Here is a 24,739-nt window from a genome sequence, read left to right as displayed (position 1 = left end):
TACACCCCATGGATCAGAAATTGACCATATGGTCACACTTAACTGCAAGACACTTTAGGAAGTTGCCTTTATTCAGAATGATGACACACTGAGGTAAAAACATTTTTTTTTTAATGAAAAGGAAGGGACAGATATGGGTGGAAACCCAGCAATCTCTTTCCTATTTTCACACCTGTTGACATGAAAAATAGTTGAAAGAATAGCAGTAGCTAAAAATATTGTGTTTATCCTGAAAATAAAATTGTAAATTTTCATTATAATATTGACCTCTAAAACTTGATTTTTCTTAATTCTAACTCATTTTATTTGGACTCTACGCTTATAATATTACACAATACCTTCTATGATGATACTAATTTCAGTGATAATATTTAAAATTAGACACTAAAAATGCATTGCCATTCTATATTTTTACTATTAAGCTTTATTTGTTTAATCTTATGTTCTAGTTTCTAAAGAAAAGGCATAAAAGAACAAACATCGTGAGTGTAATTCTGTCTCTTTGATTTACTGAGCATGTAAAAAACGAATGAAAAAGGCTTAAAATATAGGACAAAAAAATAAACAAAAATACTCACCCCTGCAGGTTGGTTTTAATTCACACATCAAGTGACTCAACAGTGCTTCAGACCCAGAAGTCAGTCACCCAAACTGAAATCAAAATTCTGTCCAAAAGTGAACCTTTTAATTTAATCACAGAAGTTCTGTTCATTCATGGTCTATCCTTTTTTATTTAGTACCATGTTAACTTAAGTGTTTTTCTTCTACTTGACCACTAATTAGTTTATGAAGATTAATATCAAAAAATGTAGTAATCATATCATTGTGAACATAGGTCTCTCATGTTGTAGTTTCATTTTATTTGATTATTTGAGAATGACCAAAGTTTTGTTTTGAGATTGAATGCATTTAAGATAGTTCATGATTGCTTTTAGCAGAGTGATAATTTTACTCAAAAATCTACTTTTCCAAATATTTTCATGGAAATAAAAATGAAATTAAATGGCGGGTGGTCTAGATGATTATAGTCCTCATGTCACTCTTTCAACAAATTCCAAAGATAAATCATAAAAGCAATTCAACATAATTATCATAATGTTTGGAGAAACTGTGTATCCTCCAAAAGCCTACAGAGCATAAGGCTTCTCAAATATCACCAAAGATCTATTTAAAAAGAAAATAGTTCTCTCAACACATTCTAGCTCAGAAGAGATGTAATTTTATATTGGATGTTAGAATTTGAACCAAGACAGAAATTTGCTAATTAGTTGCCTTGGGCCACAGATGGTTTGTAGATCTATTTCTTTTGGTCAATAAAAGAGTCAAAAAATAAAATTTAATTGATTGTCAAGGTTTTAAAAATTTACTATTATACATAAAATTTATATTTTCAGCTTTTATTTAAAAAATAAATGTCAAAGCTATGTGAACAAGGCAAAAAACTAAAAGTTGTCTTTGTGAGATCCCTATAGCCGTGTGAGCAGAGCAATGGTTGCTCTCCTAGGAGGGGCATGTTTCTCTGCCTCAATCTACTAATATTGGTCCCTAATTGCTTTGGGAGTTTCCCATCTGGCCCGATGTAGCATCATTTGATGGAATCAATAGAGTTGAAAGAAGGAGGAGAGAGTGGAGGATAAGCAACATCAGTAATTAAACCCACTCTGTTTTTTTAATCAGCTTTTTCATTGCTGTAACCAAAAGATCTGACCAGAACAATTTTAGAGAAGGAAAAGTTTATCTGGAGGCTCATGGTTTCAGAGGTATCAATCCTTAGACAGCTGGCTCCGTTCCTTGAGGCTCCACGTGAGGCAGAACATCATGGTGGAAGAGTGTAGCCGAGGGAAGCAGCTCACGTGATGATCAGAAAGCAGAGATAGATTCCACTTGCCAGATACAAATATATGCCCCAAATGCACAACCCAATAACCCACCTCCTCTAGCCACGCCCTTCCTGCCTTCAGTTACCGCTTGGCTAATACCGACGGGGTTAATTCACTGATTGTGTTAAGGCTCTAACAACCCAATCATTTCTCCTCTAAGCCTCTTGCTTTATCTCACACATGAGCTTTTGGAGGACATCTAATATCTAAACTATAACATGACCTTTACTGAGATTTCTGGCAATGTCTAAACACAACTTCCTGTCCATTATTCTATGAGCCTCTCCTAATAACTTCCACCTCCTGTCACCTTTTCCTCCAGTGTGCCTCCTTTGGGGCTGCTGCTGATACTGGGATAAAATAGAGTCCTATTTCTCTGAGTGCTTTTGGCTTCCTACTGCTACACAAACCATCTCCAGGTCTTGCTGTCCCCTACCTCATTAAAAAAAGACATAATGTGACTCTTTTTCCAGCAGAAGTATCTTTGGCACAGAGCTGGGATTAGACATATTGTAGTGATAACGAGTCCCATGATAAATTGTAAGGAAATTTTGAAGTTATAGCAAGTAGTAAAATCCTGGAGAAGCTATTAAATCTAACATTTCTAACTCAAATTGAAATGTTAATTCTACTTAGCAAATACAAGTACAAAAATAGCATTTATTACAGTCAAGAAATGTAGACATATAGCACTTATATTATAGACATTTGTGCTAAATGCAGTATCCTGTGAGTTTGATTAGACTTCCTGATTGTAGAAAGTGTTCTCTTGTTAGTACCCTGCAGGACTAGGGTACAGTCACAAGTATGAAATGATATTCACAGACTCTCAAAAGCTTCAGAACTTTATAGGAATAACGTGACTAAGTAGTCCATCTCCTAAACTTACAGAAAATTGATGTTGAGTCTCGCTCTCATCACTTATAAAAGACAAAGCTGTTGGGTTTAACAATTTATAATTTCTGTAGGTTGCAAGTATCTGTGAGTTTCTTATAAAATACAAAATAATATTTTACATCTGAAAGATGATAAGGAAACCTAAAAGAAGATATATAATAAAGGAAAGTAGGAATGCATAGATCCAGGAGAGCAGGCGAAAAATAAAATCAGGCAGAAATAGAACAAGGAACTTGTGGTTTATGCAACAGAGTTACAAAATCACAATCCTTTTCATTCTACATCCCAGAGATCAGAGACTGATGCATTAAAGCTGCTATTCTCAACCCATGATCCAGTGCCCCCAAAGTGTAGTATAATGTTACATCCTTGGATACTTGAAAACCTCAAGAGTATGTGAATTCTGCTCATCATGGCTGTGTCTTGCTTGTTATGCTATTTTATGTCTAGTCTTATTATTTCATATTTATTTACTCATGCTGAGTTACATTAGTCAATAAATTATTTCCCTGGACTCCAATTCTCTCAAAGTTATTCTGAATTCAGTTATGTTCTTCTAATTTATCTCCCTTCTTCAGGTGTTTTGTTTTGCTTTGCTTTGCTTAGCAATTGCAAGCTTCATTGCTTTTACTGTTGCTTCCACTCCAGCCTTGGAAATGAAAAAAAAATAAAAAAGAATCAAAGTGGTCTTCATATTGATTCCCATGGCACTTCACTTGTCACCGCTCTTCACCTTCAAGTGCCTCCTGTCTCTGAGTCATTTGTCTCTGGATTCACTCTTCTATGTTGCACACAGCACTTGTTGACCTTGGGGATCAATCTTGGGTTGGTGATGCATTTTTTAAAACTCACTGAAGTTCAGGTACTATAATTTATGACTGTGGTTTACTTCAGTCAGATCAGAGATATTATTCTTTCATAAAAATGTCAGCATATATGTGCTGCAAGCTTGTCTGTCTGAATAAAATTATTTTCTTCTTAAACATCTTTTGCTTCTTCAGGATGACTCCATTTTGGTCCATAGTATCACAGGACATTTATCCTCTTTTTCACTCATTATTCTTCTTGGGGCAATAAATAGCATCTCATGCACACAAATTTAGAATCTATATCTATTCTAATATATCATCTCAAAATGCAATTGTTTTTTTTTTCAGTGTTGGGGATTGAACCCAGGGCCTTGTGCATGAAATGCAAACACTCTACCAACTGAGCTATATTCCCAGCCCCCTCAAAATGCAATTTGTATATCCCATATATAGCACCTCAAATGCTATATACAGTTTCCACAGGTATTATTGTATACTAGTATATAATGCTGTTAATATATTTGGTTCAAACAACCTAAGTTACAATATGGAGACCTGGATTCTAGTTTTGGCTCAGTCATCTATTGATTGTACAGCAACTTTGGATGATTCCCTTGCCTTCATGCTTCCTTAGTTGCCTTTTCTATGAAACAGACATAATATTAACCGCCAGTCTTATTGCATAGGATTTTTAAAAGGAAAATACTAGGTATTTATGAAAAGAGTTTGAACCTTTGAATGCTACCTGCAAATATATAATAGTATACTGTCAAAGTAACTTGCACAGATATTAGATGGGAGATAAAGATTAAAGGAATGAATATAGTCAAGTCATTACTGTTGTTCACAGATTCAAAGTCAAAGCAGTCTTGTCCTATGCCCTCACATGTAAGGCCCAGCAAAGCTCCCCCTGCTAATTAGTGTCCAGTTTTGAGTAGAATTAATTCCTGAATCATATCTTGACTCATTACAGCATACTTTTGGGCTACTTCTCCTCTGTACACTGTGGATGTGTTTAGCTTTATTAATGCCAATATTAACACTCCTCAGTGGAAGAAAGTTTTAACTTCCTTGCATAGATTCTGGAAAAGAATAGAGGGTTAAATCACTCTGTTCATCCAAGTTTACCTTTCCAAGCAATCTTGATATTTTTTGAGAGCTGGTTTAAAAATTGCTTGGAGCACCCAATCCAAATTCATCATGCCTCCATGTCCAAAGCCCTCCCCCAAACTTTCACAAGTTCTTAGAACTAAGGTGTAATGTGTTCTCCTGGCTTCTCCATGTAACCTTTGCTTCCTCATGGCCTCAACCCAATCTAGAACTCATATTCAGAAATGAATCTCTGATACCTAGCATTCATCAAGTTAGTGGACTTTTTGTTGTGTTTTCTGTTCTTTATATTTATTTATTTTTTATGAGAGGAACTATTTATAGTATGAGGTTGATTGCACAGCATGTAGTCCTCTGCAATTTTGCCAGTTTCCATTGTTTTCTATGTTTCATTTGTTTTGTTGTCTCTATTTCAGGCAATCTCAAGAACTCCAAAAGCTTTCCTCTGTAATTATCAGGGTCACTTAGTTCTCCTTTAGGAAAACTTGTCAAAACCCAACAACAGAGTCATGGGTTAAAAGTAGGAGACCGGTTCCTTTCATCAAGCTGTTTTCAAGGGAATTTGCAAGAAAAATTCTGGTGTCACTCTTTGTAAGTAACAGTTCTCCATTTTTGACTTGAAAACCCTCATTTTCCTGTGATTATACCAGTGCCAACATTTTGAAGCCTCAGGCCAACTTGACTATTTAGAAATTGAATTTGTCAGTAATAGACTATCCAGCATAAATTATACTGAATGATAAAACTTCAAGGATGATTTAATCTAGCAGTACAGCAATGTCAAAACGTTATACTTGCATGTGTGGGTGATCTCTTTTAAAAAGATGAGTGCAAACATCCACTAAGGCTACATTCAGATTATGCCTTTTCCTCATCTTTGAATTTAAAACTCTAGATGTCATGCTAATTACACTAATTTATGTTGTGTGCCTGTTTCTTAATCAATCACTATGATAACATGGATAAGATAATTATTATGATCAGGCAGATTAATTTAGGTCCATAAATTCTCACCATTCGATGTGAACATGAAATCAAGTCCATTCAAATTTGTTGAGGGGAGATGGGTTCCCTCATGAAAAATCTTCAGGCTGATGGGCCAGTGTTGAATCTTGTTTGGTATAAACTATATCCATTCTTCATTTTTAAAAAAGAGTACAGTAGACATTATTGCTACTCTCCGAATAATGGCAGCTTTCTACATTCTGGTTACAAATAAGGCTTTTAAGTCTCTTGGAGCTGGTTGATACCTCTCCCATAACTAGTTCTACTCAGTGTATTTTTATTTATTCACCAGTGAAAATTTTATGGAGGGGATATGTTGCCATTGGGCCACACCATATACATGACAGTGCAAACCCTTAGGAATTATATACAATTTTTGCCTCTGGCATAAACCTAGGTAGAAGGCAATATCTCAGAGTTAGGTCAAAGGAAAACCAATGGGTAGTGCTCCCAGCTGATTCATGATGGACATGGAGAATGTGTGAGCAATAACATTTTGTTCTTTCAAGCCACTGACAATAAAGATTGACTGTGACTGTTTCATAGAATAACCCAGCCTATTCTAGCCTACTTATAATTGAGTTTTGGCTTATTATACCACTATGCAGAGGTCCAGGGACTACTTTTTCCAGAACTCTTGCGGTCATGTGACTGTGTTTTTTGAAAACAGAATCGATGTTTCCAGTTTCTATATTGTTTGATTGAAAGGAAATCTGTTTCCCTAGGCTTTGGCTCTCTCAGTGCTGGCTGGAAATGGCACTGTCTGTAGAAGTCCTGAGTGCCTCATGTGAAGAACAAGCCACATCTTTGGCCCATGGACAACTTAATGGAGCAAAGGTGGTCTATTAGCTCAGTGCTTTACATGAGCGAGAAATGAAACTTCTGTATTTTTTAAATCGATGCATTTTTTTTTACTGAAATAGTTTATCCTTTACTCTAACAAATATATCAACCTAAACACATCATTAGTCAGGAAGAATGCCTAGACACATGTATACTATCTTTTCACCCCAAGAATTGGAAAATAAACAGGAAATGTGGCCTTTGTTTTTATTATTTAATTTATTCACTCAGGTATACATTCAATAGATCTTAATAAATTGCTGTTATAAGAATGGGAGATATTGTGAAGAGGGATATGAAAATTAATAATGCATATTACTTCCCATGAAAGTGCTTCTCATTTAGTATGAAAGGTAAGACATATGTAAATTAAGCATTTAGAGAAATCCGTGACGCAGACTCAAGTCAAATTCATCAAGGTATGGTGAAAAGATCCACCACCGTGAAGGTAGATAAACACAAAGTTCTATCTGACTTTAGACTCTACTGTCTGCTAATTATAAGATATTTAGCATGTGATGATCACATGCACGATGGCAGTTATTTTGTACAATTGATATAATTATAGCTATCCTGTAAATTGCCTAGAGAAGTCCATGGCAAAACAGTAGGCATTCAATTGATGTAGCTCTTAGTGGCATTTCAAAGAAGTTTACATAAGCAAAGAAAATTCAAAGAAAGGATATGTTTATAAGGAGTAGCAAAATTTTTAAAAAGTTTACATATGTAATAGGAAAAAACATTCAATGCAATAAAGAATTTGCCCCAGGTGAGGAAGCAGGGGACTTTAGGCAGAGTTCAACTGGTATGTGGGAGCCAGGATGGAATGTATACAGGATAAATGGAACATGGAAGAGATCAGATGAAAGACAGCAGAAAAGATGGTAGAGAATGGTGGAAATGCATCTTAAGTCTTTTCTCACTCTTTGCATATGGCAAAGGCAAAGATTGATCTCATTTGAGGAGGACTTGAAAGATGTAATTTTGGAGTGCCTTTTTTTTGGGAAAAGACTTAAAGGATACAAATACCAATTTAGGCACTGAGAAGTTAATGGTTAGCAGGAGGTCTATATTACATTCTATTCCTTTTCCAGGGTTGGAGATACTCCTAAAAGAGAGCAGGTGTCCTCATTAAATTTCATTGTAAACCTACTAATGATAGACGTCTTGGCAAACAAACCCATGGTATTTGCTAGCAGAAGAGTTAGTTTCTCTGGAAGATTTTCCTAAGGATAAACTTGGTTTTCTAGGATATCTTATGGTCAATATATGTGGCAATTATACCTTTATGGGACCCGACTCTGGGGAAAATGTCCCATTAACTTTAGCTGTGTAGTATAAAATGGAAATGTAAAGACCAGTTGTTTTCATGTGGGTAACGGCTGTGATTGTGCACATCACTCAGAGAGCTCAGTTATTGCTAGAGATCTACAACACATCTGGAAAGCTGCACTCGGGGACCTGGAGCTCCCCTGCTTTTCCCAAGTCTCATGATTCCTTGAATTCTTTAAACTATTATTAACATTTGATGCTGAGTAAGATATATGATTTGTCTGAGTCTGATTTTTACATTAAGGTCTTTCATGTTCTTTCAGGTCACTGAGTTGAACAGCATTGTATTTCAGATCCACAAATTACAATAGCTCAGACCTTTATTATATTTATTATAATTATTGTGGTAGAAAAAAAGAAGATGGGTAAAATATGAGAAGGACTCAATGCCATGTTGGCTGCTCTGTATGAAATGGTAAAACAGGAAAATGACTGGGATAAATCTTACCTATGGAACTTGTAGGAAATCCATAGAGAGCTGAGGAAAATGGCTAAGTTGTTAGAGAATGGCAGGAAAAAGGGCAAATTAATTAAAAACTCTATTCACTGGGCATTTTCAACAGCTCTGATAAAAATCTAGATTTAGTAGAATGCAACAGACATTATTACTGTATGTATGTATGTATGTGACTGTATGACCAATGTGATTCTACAATATGTATACTCAGAAAAATAAGAAATTATATCCCATCTATGTATGATATATCAAAGTATTAAGTGCAGTCTATTGTCATGTGTAATTAATTAAAATAAATAAATAAATAAATAGGAAGAGAAAAATTGAAGCATCAAAAACAAACAAACAAACAAACAAAAAACTAGACTTCTAAGAGAAGAGGAGGTGACAGTTGGAAGAAAGAAAATCAGTAAGATTGGATTTTCCGGTTCTGGAAGGCTTTTTATGGCTTCTGGACAATCAGGGAAAAAGTTACCTTCTCTTACAAAGTAACTCAGTTATAGCCACTGATTACTCAAGTATCTGCCTAAGCACCTAGAGACCAGGTTCAGGTGACTATAGAACTCAGGGGGATTCTTTCTGTTCAAGCATTAGTACACTTAAAAGTAAAATGTTAGGAAAGTCAGGAGAATAATTACCAAAATGTTTTTGTAGGAATGGCAATCAAGGGAGCTTCATGATATTATATGTTACTGAACAGAAGTGATTATTTGGGTTGATGACTGATCCCCAAGCGGCTACAATCTTTAATAAGAAAAGGCATCTGGATGGTCTATCAACTAACAAGTGGCAGTGGGTGAAGAGGGGGATGACTCCAGCACTCCACCTGTCTCTTAAAAAGGGCCCTGGTGTATTTATTCTGCTATCTGGTCTGCAGGAGTTTATTCCTACAATTAAAGGCAACCCATAAAAATCTGAAGAAGACAGAGAGGTCAAGATCCACTTGTGTAAGCTCTGATAAGAGATCTTGCAATGCAACAATTAGGTTAAGTGGCCTGGAGTTGGCAAACAAAAACTTTATTAGAAATGTTATATTTTTGTATCCAGTGTAAAGTCATTGGAATAATAGATTTAGTCTGGATGGCATAGAATTAAACCTGGTAGGGTTAGAGTTACTACTTGAGGCAACGAAGCAGGGATGGAGATTTGATTTCTAAAATGTGGCTAGTGCTGGGGACATAGCTCAGTTAGTAGAATGCTTGCCTTGCATGTACAAAGCCCTGGGTTCAATCCCCAGCACCAGGAAAACAAAAACAAAATGTGGCTAGAAAAGGTAGGTATCCCACCTATTTTTATGAATATAAGCTCAGAGTGGGTACTTTTTCCATAGTGCATTCTATCCTTTCCAGGGAGGATATTTGACATACTCAAATTCAGGCAATTTTAACTAGCAGTGATGAATGGGACTGTCTAAGACTAAGCCTTCCTCACTAATAAACATTAGGCAACAGAGGATTCAAGGGAGAAGCAAAGAATTGTTGCTGTCCTTAACAAATGGTTGTGGTGAGAGTTTTTCTCTATTTTCCCTTTAATAGCCCTCTCTGGTCCGTTCTAATAAAAGAGTTTTTATAGGTTAATAGCAGACTACTGGGGGTTAGATAAGGAAATCCTTCTGCTTGTTTCAGCTGTACCTGATGATATAGGACAAATGAGGCTGGACACCCAAGGAATTAGCAGGAAGCAGGTTAATTAGCTGCAGTGGTTCAGAGTGGCTATGCCTAAAAATCTCTGGACCTTGAGTCTGGAAATTCTTTCAACTTTATACTCAGTGGGGTGGTTACATATCAGTGGGTGGGTACATAACAGTTACTCTTTGCCCCATATTTTTAGGCTAGACAAAGTTGTCACAAGTTTTTACCACAGAAAGCAGAAGTACTAACTTTTTTTTTGTACATCATCAAGTTTGCAGGCAGATTTAGCTTTTGCAAGAAAAAGCAACTTAGCTCTTAGAAAATAGGAAGTTTCCAACAACACTGTTTTCTTTGCAGAAATTTTTGCTGCTTTCTTGTTGATAAAAACAATGATGGTGAAGGTCTCAGGAGAAACTTAATTATGACTCTTTGGTGGAGGGTGGTTGCCAAGGGGGTGCTACTACACTGATACAACAGACTACACAGAAATTGCAACAAGCTAAGGGACACTGGTACAATGTGACCTACATGGCTGAAACATTCTTTCCATAGTGATTTGGAGTCTGGCCAGTGAAATGTGCAAACTTGTGAAAGGGACATCTGCATATATTCACTGTTTCCAAAGAAAGAACTTTGAATTCCCAGGCATAGGGCCACAACATAATGAGGTAGGACTTGAGCTTGGTGTGGAGAGCAAATGAGCCCTTGATCATCAGCTGATCTGTGGCATTGGCAAAAGCCAAGCCTGGGAAACATTCCTTGCCAAAAAGGTGAGGATGTTATTGCCTTAACTCTTGGCTCTGATGCTAACAGTTATCAGACATTCCAGGACAGTGGGCTTCCTGGGTGCAGCAGGATAACAGCAGGATGTTCCTAGCACTGCAACAGTAGGATAGCTGCAAAAAAAGTTTCTAGCTCTGTAACTTTTTAATGCACAAAGAAGCCTCTTGATAACTAACAAGACTTGGAACAATTTACAATGCCCTATAGTTAACTTCTTGATTATGAGACCCTATATAATAAACTTGCAGAGCTACTTCTGTGTCACTGTTCATCCATCAGAGTGCAGTTGTCCCACCTGGCCCCAGATGCACTTGAAAATGTCTCTGTGTTTTCTTTTTCTCTGTGTTTTTCTCTATCTCCAGTCACCTGTACTCAAAATTCTTTGTTGATGCTACACGGGCCGCTGCAGCTTGATAAACATTAGAGAAAGTTGGTGCACAGCATCAATGACATGACTATCACTGGTTGATATGTTCAGCTAAAATTGAAGATGCTACCCGGTGTAGTGATGTGCTCCTGTAATTTCAGACTCAGGAGGCTGGGCCACAAGGATCACAAGTTTGAGGGCCAGTCTCAGAAAATAAGTGACACCTTGTCTCAAAATAATAATAAAAAAATAAAATAAAAAGGAATGGGGATGTTACTCAGTAGTAGAGCACCCTGGGTTCAATCTCTGGTACTGAATGAATGGATAAATAAATAAATAAATAAAATAAAAGCAAAGGCCCATCTCATAATGAAAAACTCCAAAGAACTATGTGGTCTTGATTAACCAAGGACATCTCCTCTAGCTGAAAAATAAGTTCTCATAGACTCTGCCAAGAAAAACAGAAAAATAGAAGGATAGATGATCTACTCGGATTTTGGTGAAAATTTTGATTCTAGGAATTCTGATGGCCTCAATCACAATGTTACCAGAAAAATTTGAAGGCATAGAGTGCCTTGAGAAGAAATAAACACTATAAAGTTTATAGAGGAGGGTGGTGCCAGCAGACCCGCTTGGTCTTTATGATCCATAACTGAACCTATAGAGCAGTAATGGGGTGTATTCATCTTTTGGCAGAATTCAAGGCCCAGACCTCTTGGTAGGGCCATCTAAAATAAGTGATCAGGGCTGGGGTTGTGGCTTAGTGGTAGAGTGCTTGCTTAGCATGTGCAAGGCCTTGAGTTTGATCCTCAGCACCACATAAAAATAAATAAATAAATAAAGGTATTGTATTGAACTACAACTGGAAAATAGATATTAAAAAATTTAAAAAATAAGTGTTCATTATTAATCACTAGAAAGCAATTGTTAACTTAGTAATAGCTAGTGATGAAAACTATCCACTCCAGAGAAGTCTCAGGTGAGACGCATCATCCATATAGGTGATGTCAAAGCAATTTGGATAGGAATGAAGAAGCCGGCAAAATTCCCATGAAATGGAATGGTATATTAAAAACTATACTAAAGGGGAAGTTCAGGGCAAACCACACACACAGGAGATTATTAACGTATCATTTTGTATAGGAAGAGCAGAAAGATAAATTTGCCTTTTATCTAGCATAATTTTTTAAAATTTTTGCCAATTAGATGAAGGCTTTATGAGAAATAAACATTCTGCTTATAGTTTTACTCTTCTGAGGACTGTAAAGTCCTTAAAAAAATGTTCCTCCGTATAATAACCTTGTTTCTTCTCCACTACATTCACATTTTGATTGCACTCACTGTGGGACATCTACATATTGCCTGGCTAAACTTCTTGTCATGACGCCAGGTGATTCAGTATGGTGGGTGGTAGAAGTTTTCCTAGGAGCCATTCCTATACAGGTGGCTGGAGATAACAGGAATGCATGGTGCTGACCTGAGCTACACAAATATATGGCACAAAGTGCAAACAAATGTCCCTTATCTTCCCTTAAACTGGGTCCTTTAAATCCCTACAATCATTTCAACAACACTTGAAACAGAGTAAGAATGACAAATAGGAAATAGGGGTTGAAACAGTGGTGATCCTAACTATGGTAAAACAATAACCTCCATTGGTCAATTGTTTTGAGCTGTCCATGGGCTAAGTGTGGACTTTGTCGGCATTGCAGCCTAGTGAATAGGAACATCTGGTGTCTGGGAATTTACAGTGGACATTTCCTCTGGGTAAGACTGCCCAGAGACATTGTGAATTTCTATCTCACTCTGCCATGTCCCACACAGCACCTGAGATGATGTGATCTGCCAAGATGCCAATCAACCTGCTGACTGCAAGACATCATGAAACAAGACTCTACCCTTGAAACCTTATCCCTGCCTTTTATGTACCCCCTTAAATAAACTGCTGGAGACATTTTCTTTGTCGAGCTCCCTTTTGGACTAAACCTATCAGTGCTCTGCTTTTTAAAATATCTTTCTGACTCTTTGTCTTTTGTTCTTCACTAATTGTTCTCAACTTTGATTTCTCAGGTGGCTTACACCCTCCTCTGAAGGAAGAAGAACCCCCCAATAAGACACTGGCTGTCATCCCCATATGTCAATTTTACTTATAATATAGGCACAGTGTTAGGGCTCTTCTCTGGGCCTTCGAAGGTACCTGCGAGAGAATGAATATTAAACTTTTTTACCTTCATGGCAAGTATGCCCCTCAGTGAGGCAAGATTATGGAAATATTCAAAAACTCATCAGAGAAAGCTGGATTTGATACAGTCTATAAAGGCAAGAGACATTAGTATGATGAGGTAGTTTAGAAATTCAGAGAAATGTCAGTCAAAGATATGTGCTATGGATAAGTGGTCTCCACTAAAATTATCAACTCAGTCCTCTTCAGATTAACTTGTAATAATATCAAAGCTCTTTCGAGACAAATGTTTCATCTTTTCTAAGGTTGTCCTAATGCAGGATACTGGGATTGGTAGAGTTATATTAAGTAGGATTGGTTTCACTTCACTCCAGTTAAATACATTAGCAATGCATTAAATCATCTCTGGCTATATCAAAATGGTTATCACTTTCCTAAAGCATCACCAATAAGAATTTTAGCTCAATCTCTTATCAAGAGCATCAGACATTTCAGACTATTAAAATCCAGTGCCCTCACTCTGATTTATTTTTCATCCTTTCTGAACAAGTTATTGAACATGAACATGTTTCTTCATTTGAAGATCAGAATGTGTTCAAAAACATTATCAAAAGACTTGTACTGTAACAGTGGTAGCAGGAAATAAAACCAGAATATTTTAAAAGCAAAACAAAACGAAATCTAACTGTCTGTAGTCAACTTGAAATTATTTAATGGTTTCCCCTTTGCCATCAGTCACACCAATTTTTATAGTCTACTACAAGGATTACTGTTATGGTCCTCATCAATTTTTCCATCTTACCTTACAGTCACTCCTGAACCATTTCAGCATATCAAAATATTTATAATTTGCTAACCCTCCATGCCTTTGCATAACTATTCCTTTCTACCTGGAGGTCCCCCCGCCCTTTCTCTGCCACAAGACTAACATTTCTTCATCCTTTAATATCTTTTTTCCTTTATGCTCTTGACTAAGTAGTCTCAGTATGTTTTCTTTCCTAAAAGTTTATCACAGTAGATTAAAATTATGTGTCCCATTGTCTATGAGAACAGGAATGATATTATTTAATTTTCGAGTACCTGCACCACTCTTGAAATACATTAACTGTTCAAAAATAAAAGAGAATCAATCAAGGCTGTACTGCTAACACAGAACACTACTAGTCCACCAAGAGAGATGCCATTGTTTTGTTCAACAGGTATTTAAAAAGAAAATAAAGCTTATCTATATACAAACATAGAATATGATCATTCACAACTAATAAGGCTAAAGATGATCAAACCAAATATTAAATACCAATGCATTTTAATTTTTACTGACCAAAGAATTACTGTGTCAGATGCATTTGGAATCTTGGACATTGTCAGGACAAACCAATTATATGGATAGGAGTATTATGAGAGAAAAACAAAGGAAGTAGGATCTATAAGCCAGCTTACAGAGGGTGTCCTTGAAAGCAGATCTAGTGAAAACGAAATGAGGGATGTAGATTTCAGAAATATTTGGGACTGGATTCTGTTTTTGTTATCAAAGAGGGAAAGTAGTTTACTAATATGTTTACAAACCCATTCACACACTTATGGGCAAAGACAATGCCACAGCTTATCTTTATGATGCATACTTATTTGAGATTGTATGTTTATTAGGGAGGTTGCAATTCATTGATGAAAAAAATCATTGTTAATCTTCCACTTGATGTAACTGCAATTTAAGAAAGTATTTATTGGAATATTTGATCAAAACTTACTCTGTATTTAGTAATGTTTTGAAGACAATATCTTTTTACTAATTTCATATTGTTATAAAGTTAGAAAACAGCAGTAGTATAGAAAGGTGTGCAATACACGATTCATCAATTTTGGGACAATATTTGGTGCTCATATATTATAATGCATATCTTCACTGCCCAAAGGGGTCTGAGTATTACAGACTGTCAAGCTATTTCCTTCTCACAAATGATCATTTTGAAAGCTCTTGAGAAAAGCTCTATTCATTTTGCCATATAAATACATATTTTATTATGTTTTTAAAAGAAATTAAAATTTGTTTAGTTACTGATTGCCTTCTCTAAGTTGCTAAGATTTATTATGTAAATTATTATGGAAATATAATTTAAAGAAAGCATTTTAAATAGGCTTTATTTTATGCAAAAAGATACACTAAGATATGAGGATCACTGACCTGTTAAGAGCCTAATTAACTATTTCATTTTTATCATCTTGGATGAATTTAGCTAGTTCTTCTGTATATGCCCAAATTTCTGTTTACAAACTTTTAAAATAATACGAAAATAGAAGAACAACTTGATTTTTAATTACATCAGTAATGTTTTTGCCTCTATATCAGGCTGCATTCAAGTGTTAATTGAGGGTGAAGATTTCTTAATTAATCACATACTGATAGATTAAGAATCTAAATGTACTCTAAACTGATTATTCTAATTTAACCATGCATATCCATTAGAACTAAAACTACTAGCCAGTATCTTGGTTTCTTTTTTTGTACTTCAAAGCTTATACATTTAGACTGATGAGGGAAGGAATCTAAACCTTGGATTTACTTGATCGTGTTTACAAAATCATGTTCCAGCCTCAATGGCACATACCTATAATCCCAGCAACTTGGGAGGCTGAGACAGAAGGATCACGAGTTCAAAGCCAGCCTCAGCAATGGCAGGTGTTAAGCAACTCAGTGAGACCCTGTCTCTAAATAAAATACAAAATAGGGCTGGGGATGTGGCTCGGAGGTAGAGTGCCCCTGAGTTCAATCCCCAGTACCCTGCCACCGGCCCCCCCCCCCCCCCAACAAAAGAAAACCACCAAAAAACTTAGCTCCTGCAATGGTCCTTCTCCTCTCTTTCGTTCTTGCATCATTAGTTTTTGGCATTTTTTGATCAACATCACCCTGATATAAGGAAATTACAATATATTTTAAATGAAATTTCCTTTATTCCATTTGACCTCTGACTCCCCATGGTCCCAATTTTGCCTAGCATTTTATGCTATGCTTTCAAATACTCAGTATTATGTTCCCAAGATTTAATTCATTTAGAAAGATGTAATTCGCTCATTGTAACTGCTCTGTGTTATTCTTTTGAACTAAAATACCACAGCTTAGCCATGTTATACCTGAAGGATAGATAAATGCAGTTATTTGTATACGTAATGCTTCAGTGGGAATTTTTAATTACGACTTGTTGTATACATGAGGGAAAGACTTCCAAGAGCAGATAATTGAAAGTGGAATCACTGGGTCATAAGATGTGCACAAATTTAAATATCCTAGATATTGTAAATTCTCTTTTAACTAGTAGTTCCATTGTACAGACTCACCAGCAGTGTATAAGATTTCTGATTTCTTCACATTCTTGACAATTTTTTTTGTAAGTGTCATAGACATAAATATGTAGGTGATTTTCCCCCTAAAATGTAGTATCCTGTTTGAGCAGCATTTCATTTTCTTTCAACAGTTTTAAAGATGACCCACGTCTGCCTGCCTCCTTGACTTTTGAGAGGAAGTCAGCCACCAGTCCTCTCATTGCTACTTCCACCTAAGTGTGCATAGGCATGGTTCCTCCGTGTGATTTTCTTTTTGTCTAACCTGTTTGCTATTTTTGAGCTTCTTTAATATGTTAATTGTTACTATTCAACTACTTGGAGACATTTGGCCATTGTCTTTTTATATGTATTTCCATTTCATACTTTTTTCATTTTGAAACCAAAATTATTCATAACTAGACTATACAACCTTTTCTCACATGTCCATGAGACAGTTTCATTTTTAAGTTTATAATCTTTTCTCTCCAGTCTTCAGATGTAGTGTTAGCTTATCTTTAGTTCACTTTCCCTTTCTTCTATTCACTTTAAACTTTAAAAGTTTCATTCTTATTTCAGAATTTCATTGCTAAAAGTTTACTTTTTATTCTTTCTGTTTCTCTGCTGAGATTTCCCATCATTCATATGATCACACTTCCTTCTAAGTCCTTGAATATATTTGCAATGGCTGCTTGAAGATTTGGATCTGCCATTTCTAACATCTCTGTCATCTCAGGATCTATTTCTATTGCTTGTCTTTTTTGTTTTCTTAAATTTAGTTTTTATAGGTTTTTCAATGTTAGTATTTAAGTTTTAGACATTGTTGTATTTCTTAAAATAATGATGCCTTTTGTTCAGGCAAGCATATAATTTACTGATTGATATCCTTGAATTTTTAGGGTTTTAATTTTATTTTTACATCAGTCTCTGCTGGGCTTGCATTTTGTAAATATACACTGTGATTTCATCCAGAGAAAGAAAGGCTATACATATTAATCTTTTTTTTTTTCCACAATTACGTGAAAGTCTTTACTAAAGCAAAGGCTAAAATGGCCACAGTCAGGGAATACTTGGGATTTTAAAGTGCACTGAGCACTTGGGTCAACATACAGAAGAAATTTGTCAGAACTTTGACAGACAACACACAATACATCTGCCTGAATCATCTGGGACAGTGAATGACAAATTGTGATTTTGAAAAATGAACTGTTGTGACTTCTGTTTTCGAGAGTGGACAAGTAGGTTAACAGACCAAATATCTTGCTGAAAAGGGAAATAGTTTTCAATGCCTGTTTTAATGAAGAGGTTGAATGGAATCATCACATAAAATTGAAGGGAGAATAAAAAACTGAGTTGTAGGTGAGTAATGAAGCCACTTTTGCCAAAGTACATCTGCTGATGCTGGCAAATTTGAAGTTTCAATCTTCTTTTATGATGTGTAGGCCCACTTATTGCTTACCTCAGTATTTCCCACTCTTATCCCTTTCTACTCTTTCTGTTCTAGGTACTCTGATCTTCTTCTTGAATAGCTTTTGATTGTGCCGATAGTAGCTATGTGAGAAAAGAATTTTCCACCATTTCTCATCATATTAATAAGGTTTTGTAGTATAAGGTCAGAATAAGCATGCTAGGAATCAGCTTTGCCAGATAAAAATGACCATCTATTAAAACTGAGGCTGTTAGTTTTTGAAAATAAGTGACTAGTATTGGTGGCCGAACTCACTGACATAGCCATTTGGCTTTGACTCTGGAATGAAGAAACATGCCAATCAAATTTCATTATTTCTATCTTTTCTCCTTTGCTCCTGTGTGCTATCCAATGACTCCCACAGAAAGCAAAAATTTGTCAACATTAAATAAGATTGATCTCAGGGAGTATGATGAACATTAATCAAGTTACTATTAATATCTTTTGGTTGTTCATACCCAAATTCAAAGGAAAAACATACTAATTTGATTTCTATACTACTTCATTAAGTGGGTGCTTTGCCATGAGGCACTTATTGCCCTACTGGCTAATGTCTGACAGATGCTTTCTTCCATTAACAGTTACCCTCAGCCAGAGAGCCAGAGAAAACTGTTCCAACCAATCTCATTCCCTTTTCCTGGGATAGTCCACACGCAATGAGTGGTAGATGCAAAGGTTCAAACACCTTGGCATAATCTGAAGGACTATCCTACATTTAAATTTTCCCCATGAGATTATGTGAAGCTCTATTATTATTATAGCAGGGTTCAGACCCCTTTTTCCCCCATTCTATCATTCTTTACATATGCTATTCCTGAAGGTACTTTTAAATTAATTTCTTAACAACAAATTTCATGTTTGTATCTTTTCCCAGGGAACCTTATCTAAGATAGGTGATATCAGATGTTATCCTAGGAAGTGGACATAAAAATAAGATGTGACAAAATGAATTACCCATTTGTTGGATGGTAATAAAGACTTGATCCTTTGGTCTTCCCAGGCATGCTGTAGTGTGAAACTATTCACAAGTTTGGTAGTTGTTAATGGGAGGGTATGCCATTGAAATGTGGTACACTTGCTTTCAATTTATTTGTGATGAAAGAGAGTAAATAATTTTAAGGACTGAGGAACCAAATAGCAATTGATGAATAAAATCACTGCATCAAAGAAAGACAATAAAAAGTTGAGTATGATTAACGACCAATTTAAGGCAAATGTGAGAATGAGATAGTCCTTGGTAATATACAAATGAATATGAATTTTTGCAGTCAGAGAACAGTAAAAGGATGAGGATAAGACTCAGGGCTTGAATTTAAAATTAACTCATCTCTGGGAAAGAGTCAGTTCTCAACCCAGAAATCCAAGGTCACGTTCCTAATTTAGAGGAAGTAAGAAACTGAAACTGAAATTTGAAGTTGGGATATATAAACACACTTGTTTTTTTCATATTAAAGGCAAACATCCATTCATCTTTCTCTTGAAAACAGTGTGGAAAATGAAGAAATGCTGGATCAGTTAAGTGAAGAAAGAATTTATACACTAAAACAGTTGCAGCATGTAGTCAGAATGTGTATCGGAATGGGAAGAGTATGTATTGTATTATATATTTCAATACAATACATAAAGATTCAGAAAGGCTAAGGAAAAGATAACACAATCTTGGATCGTAGCATTTAATACTTTGGTAAAAACTTCAGGAAATAGGGATAGTATGTTGCTAGAATGACTCCTGGAAGCTTGGAAAAAATAATATCACATATGTGAAGTAATAGAATTGCAATTCATATCACGGTATATAGTATAATAAGACATCAAAAGGCCCAGAGAGAAGTCGGCAGATGAGGTGGGATATAGTACAAAACACCAGAAAATCTACCAACCATATTACATACATGGGCTGAGAAAGAAATTTACAATCTCTCCAATTACCAAATTTTGTTACATCTTCATGAGAGTGGTAGCAGGATTGTGAAGAATCTCCATGGTGGTCATCACTGTTAGACTATACTTTAGGAGGTTCCTCTCACAAAACCATAATAGGCCATAGAATAAGTAAATAATAAGATATAGGTACCGACAGAATCTGAAATAGTAAATGTAACATCTATCCTTTGTTTTGGTGGTGATTCTTAACTACACGTGATGGTGTGAACACAAATTTTATATGGATTTCAAAGTTTGTAATTCAGGAAGCTTGGCCTACAGAAAACTCTAGAGATAGATATTAAATTGTGGTGCTCCTCATCATGTACAACTACAAGAATGGGAAGTTATTCTCCATGTATGTTAATATGTTAAAATACATTCTACTGTCATGTATAACTAAAAAGAGCAAATAAAATTTTTCTAAAAATTTGTGGTGTTCCTACAAAAAAGAGAGATGGATAAACAGTGAGTGAATTGCTTTATATGTACAATTGAAAAAAAATACAAAAATTTAAAAAAGGAGGAAAACACACAAAGAAATCTAATAAAGAAGACAAACAAAATTAAGGATGTAAAATAAATCAAAGTTAGGAAGCTTAAGGCCACAGTCTCAGTAAAAAGTCAAAATCTGTTACTGTGTTAGTCAGCTTTCTGTGACTGTAACAAATTATCTGAGAAAAGCAATGTAGAGGAATGAAGATTTATTTTAGCTCATATCAAAGGTTTCAATCCATGGTCATGTGGTATGTTGTTTCTGGGCCTGTGGTGAGGAGGAAGGGGAGGCTGGAGAGCATATGGCACAGCTAAACTGCTTACCTCACCATGGCCAGGGATGAGCAAGAGGAGGAGGTGGAGGAGGAGGAGGAGGAGGAGGAGGAGGAGGAGGAGGAGAAGGGAGGAAAAGGAGGGAGGCTAAAGGAGGGAGAGAGAGAAAGGAGCTAGGGTACCAATATACTGTTTAAGAGCATGCATCCAGTGACCTACCTCTTTCAACTAGGCTATGTCTCCTAAAGTTTAAACCATTTCCCAGTAGTACCACCAACCAAGGACCAAGCCTTTAACACATGAAACTTTTGGAAACTTTTCAGATCCAAACAATAACAATTGTTCTGTTTCTGGATCTTAGCCAATTCTCAGAATCAGAGCCACTGCCCTTGGGAAGGATTTAGCAACACCAAGGCAAAAGTATACTGAAATGATTCCCCAATTCATTCTCAGAGATAATACAACATTAAGTTGAGGGATTAAGTCTGGGATTAAAAGATCACTAAATTCAAAACTTATGGATGTAGAGTTTGAGGAACCAAGCATCATGACCCCTGTTAAACAGGGGAATTATGAGGGTTAGATAATAAATTATCCTGATCAAAGTCTGGTTTACATGAGCCAATGGGTTCATGTACCGCTGCCATTTCTGTAATCCAAATATTCTCCCAACAGAGGTCTTGCATGAACTCAGAATTTTTTCCTTGAGAGAGAATCCAGAACATTTAAATGTTCCTACATGGTCTTGCTCTCATATATGTATTTCAAAGCTCTAAATTTGAGATCTTCAGGAAACCTACATTTTCCCTGGTTGTTCTTAATGAAATGGAATACAAGCTGCATAGTATAGCTTGGTGTGATCAGTGTGTGACTAATTTTCTAAACACACAAAATGAACTAATTAGCTTTAGAAATTAGATATTTCACTAACATTTTCAAAACAGTTAATATTTACACAATCAATGCTCTATCATAAATTACAACATGAATTTATTTAACAGAATTGTAGTTTCAAAGAACCAATTGATATTTGATTTTTTTTTTCTGTTCAGGGAAATTGGATGTTTACTTATATTGGACAACGAAATGCTATATACACATTGGAAAAAATGCTGCACATACATTTAGAATAATTTTTGAAAATAACTATGATGTGATTCACCATTAAAAATAAAATTACTAAAACACATGATTATAGATTGGACCTGTAATGATGACTTTGGAGCACACTCACATAGAAGTGGCTGTAATGCTGCTGGGATGGAGCTTAAGTTACCTTGCTAACAAAGAGCAAATAGGCGTCTCTCCACCAAGAAGCTGAACAAGTGGCACACAGCATGAACTTGGAAAGCTCTGGAAAGAGGGTCAAAGAAGAATGAAATTATTCATCTCCTACAGATTTAATTCTGAAGAAGTATAGTGTTGAAAAATCACCCAAAGACTGCGAATAAGAGTTTTCTTTTCCTTAAGACAAGGGTAACATAAAAATTAAATAGAGCTTTTCTTCCAATTTTCATTAACTCTGATTAAATGGAAAGAATAGACAAAAGCCTTGCACAAAAAGAAAAGACATTCTTCTAGACCTTAAATGTGTTATAGCTGGAATACTCTGAAAAGTCTCACTGTGAGCTCTTAGAAAATAGGTAGCTAAACAATACAGTTTGCTTTGTTGATTAAGTTGAAATAAGTTACCAATAAAGGTTAAATTTAACTAATTTCTGCTTTATTACACAAGTGTTAGTGCTTTGTGCGTCCTTCCTAAAAAGAAAAATTCCTTTGTTTTGATAAGGCTGTCTCAAATATCTACAATGAAATTTTGTGGGTTTTTTTTTTGACTCTTAAAAATATACCATTTATAAAATTATAATATATATATATATATATATATATGTGTATATATATATATATATTTATATAAAAACTATTTATTTATATTAATTAATGCAACACATACTGAAGAAAAATGATGGAATTAGCATTTGTGAATCTGCCATTCAGTGATACCAGGGAAGCTGATAATTCTTCTGTACCTGGCAGAACCAGTCCCCCTTCTTTCCAGAGGTAACCCATGTGTTGGATTGCATGTCCATCATTTAGCTTTAGTTTAACGTTTTCTCACATAGAGATAACATTATACAGCACATCATCTATTTAGTTTTGTTTGTGTAAGTGGTGTCACACTTGACTCTTCTGCAACTGATATATCATTTATTTCAGATTGTGTTTTGAGACATCCATGCTGATTGGTATGGCTATAATTCAGTCATTCTAACTACTCTACAATTAATTAGATGGAAACTTTATGTAACTGTTAAGATATGTGGATCTAATGTGACAACCTATGGCTTTGTATTAGGTAATGTAAAATCTGCATTTATAACATGTAGTTATAATTGAGATTTAATCTATCACATGTGACATGTTTTTCTTTGCCCAATTTGTTATTCTTTTAAACATTATTATTAATGTTAGGAGATATTAATAATAAATCATAAGTAAAAATAAATGATTTTTTCTTATTATTTATTTTTCCTTTTTATTATTTATTTTTTCTCTTTCCTCATTTCTTTAGATTAAATGACATTTTATTCCAGTTTTTTTCCACTATCGCCCTAATCAATGTATTTCTTTATTTTGTCTAGTTGTTAGGAACTGTTCAAAGGTTTAAATGTAAAACATTAAGTTTTCTTTCAAGTTCTATTGTTTCATTGATTGTAATGAAGGAATGTTATAATACTGTATTTCCTTTATCTATTTCCTTTATCCTGTCTTCGCTGCTATTGCTATCCTGCCTTTTAATTTAGAATGTTTAAAATCTTTCAATTCATTATTATTGTTTCTGATTTCAAAAGTCAATTATTATTTTTTTAAATGAGGTAACTTTTTATAGCTTTATTTTATTTTATTGATTTTTAGCAGAATGCATTACAATTCTTATTAAACATATACATATACTGCATATTATTTTATTCATTTGTTTTTTATGTGGTGCTGAGGATTGAACCCAGAGCCTCACATGTGCTAGGCAAGCGCTCTACCAACTGAGCCACAACCCCAGCACAATTATTATTTTTTAAGTAAATTAAAAATATAAAAAAATTGAAAATTGCTTTAACTGGTCAATGTATTTATTCTTTCTGCACTCTGGTTCCTTTAAGTCTATCCAAGTTTTCTTTTAGTTTTGTTTATCTTTTTCCTTTAAAATTTCCATGAGATTTCCTCATTAAAATTGCCTCCAACTTTTCTTCACCTTAAAGAGTATATTTTGTCTTAATTTTTGAAAAATACTCTAAATCAGTTACCATGTTTACGATTGACAGTTTGCTCTCTCTCTCTCTCTCTCCCTCCCTCCCTCCCTCACTCTTTTTTTTTAGCTTCTTAGAGATATAATTCAAGCTCACAAAATTTCTAATTTCTAATTCTATTATTGTACCTTGTTTCTGAACAAAGAATATGCCTTTCCTCCAATTCTGGCTGCAGAATTTTTTCTTCATTAGTATTTTTAAAAAAATTCTTTTTAAAGCATAATAATAATAATAGATTATTATTATTATCATCATCATCATTATTATTATTATTCCTTGGTATGTGTTTGTCCATCTTTGGGTTATTTAGCTTCTTTGGTCTGTGGACTCCTTATTTTCACTTAATTTTTAGTATTTTCATCTCACAGGTCACTGTTAGTTTTGTTTTCATTCTTTTTTTTTCCCTTTCAGATAAGTCTTCACCATTTTTTCTTCAAGTGCAGTGATCTTGTGTGTTATCCTTTCTGTGGGTAATTCTGTTCAATGAAATTTTCACTTTAGATATATTTTTGATCTTGTAGGAATTCTATGTAAGTCTTAAAAATCTTCCTTTTATCCTGTCATATTCATGTTTCTTTCAGAATATTTATGTCAGCTATTTTAGGTCCCCCTTTAAAAAAATCATTCTTTCATCTCTGTCATTTCTGGTACCATTCATATCGAC

The sequence above is a fragment of the Marmota monax genome, unplaced genomic scaffold (assembly GCF_021218885.2).
Source record: "Marmota monax isolate L192 unplaced genomic scaffold, Marmota_monax_Labrador192_F-V1.1 WCK01_AAM20220418_F8-fsc00332, whole genome shotgun sequence".
NCBI classification, from domain to species: Eukaryota; Metazoa; Chordata; class Mammalia; order Rodentia; family Sciuridae; genus Marmota; species Marmota monax.
This window is presented reverse-complemented; position numbering follows the sequence as displayed.